We start from the raw sequence: 1,107 nt of genomic DNA, 5'->3' as shown, positions 1-1,107 counted from the left end.
TGTGTGTGTGTATTGTAATGTAATCGTCGCATTGGCTCATATATACTCCGGTACAGTAGGTGGCGGTATGCCCCTAGAAGTCAAGGTTGCCATTAAACTAATAGAAGAAGAATCAAATGAAAGAAGAAGAAGAAGACGCATGCCCGGGGATGTAAATAAAGGATAAATCGCCATGTTTGACTGATGGATCGAAGTTAGTTGGTTTCTGTTGGTTCAGAACCATCCAATTAGTGCAGTTATTTGTCTGTGTATAATATTAGCTCCGGTTCGGTTCAATATGCAGCATCTCAGAACCGCAGAGGAAACTTTCAGCCGTCAGGCCGAACTGGTTCTACAGCTGCTGCTGGACGCTGCGGTCGAAGTTGTTCTGGGCCAGCAGGAACCGGTACCAAAGGAGGTTCTACTGGTTCACCGGGAATCAGCTGCTGAGGAGGTTCTGCTGGACCACAAACAGACAACTTTGGAGGACTTGCTGGGTCACCAACAGCGAGCTGCTGACGAGGTTCTGCTGTATCCGAAACCGGCTGCTAAGGAGGTTCTGTTGGGTTCAGCTTTGCTGAACCAACCGGAGCCACGGAGTGGTTCTGTTCTGCTGGGCCAGCATGGACCAGAGGAGAAGCGGAAGCAGGTGAGAGGCAGAGAGATGCATGTGGTGAGACTTCAATGTTAAGATGCCAAAATCTAAGAGGAAACGGCTTCGTTTCAATAATTAGTCTACATGTGACGATCAACTGTCTAATAGACGATCTTTGAAGGGTGAATTCTGCCATTTCATTGGTCAGAATAAAGTTATCTGACAGCGCCTTATTAGGACCAAAACTGCTGTTTGTGTCTGCAGGATAAAAACAAAACTGATGATTACAACAAAATCTTCGCTAGAGTATATATAAACATTATTATTATTATTGTTATTATGAATGGATATAAAGACGTGCTGCCAGTGCATGGATAACTCCGGGAAATCAGTGCTGTGGATGAACATCTATGGAAGAAATCTGCCTTTTTTGTATACCGAATTTTAAACACTGATTTTTTTTTACACACTAAATTCCTTACACTATTTTTTTGTCTGGTAATAATGCCTGCAAAAAGTTCACCTGCAAAAAA

Source organism: Cyprinodon variegatus, unplaced genomic scaffold (assembly GCF_000732505.1).
Source record: "Cyprinodon variegatus isolate N-32 unplaced genomic scaffold, C_variegatus-1.0 Scaffold1331, whole genome shotgun sequence".
Classification (NCBI taxonomy): Eukaryota; Metazoa; Chordata; class Actinopteri; order Cyprinodontiformes; family Cyprinodontidae; genus Cyprinodon; species Cyprinodon variegatus.
The sequence above is the reverse complement of the archived record's forward strand: the minus strand, read 5'-3'. Positions refer to the sequence as shown.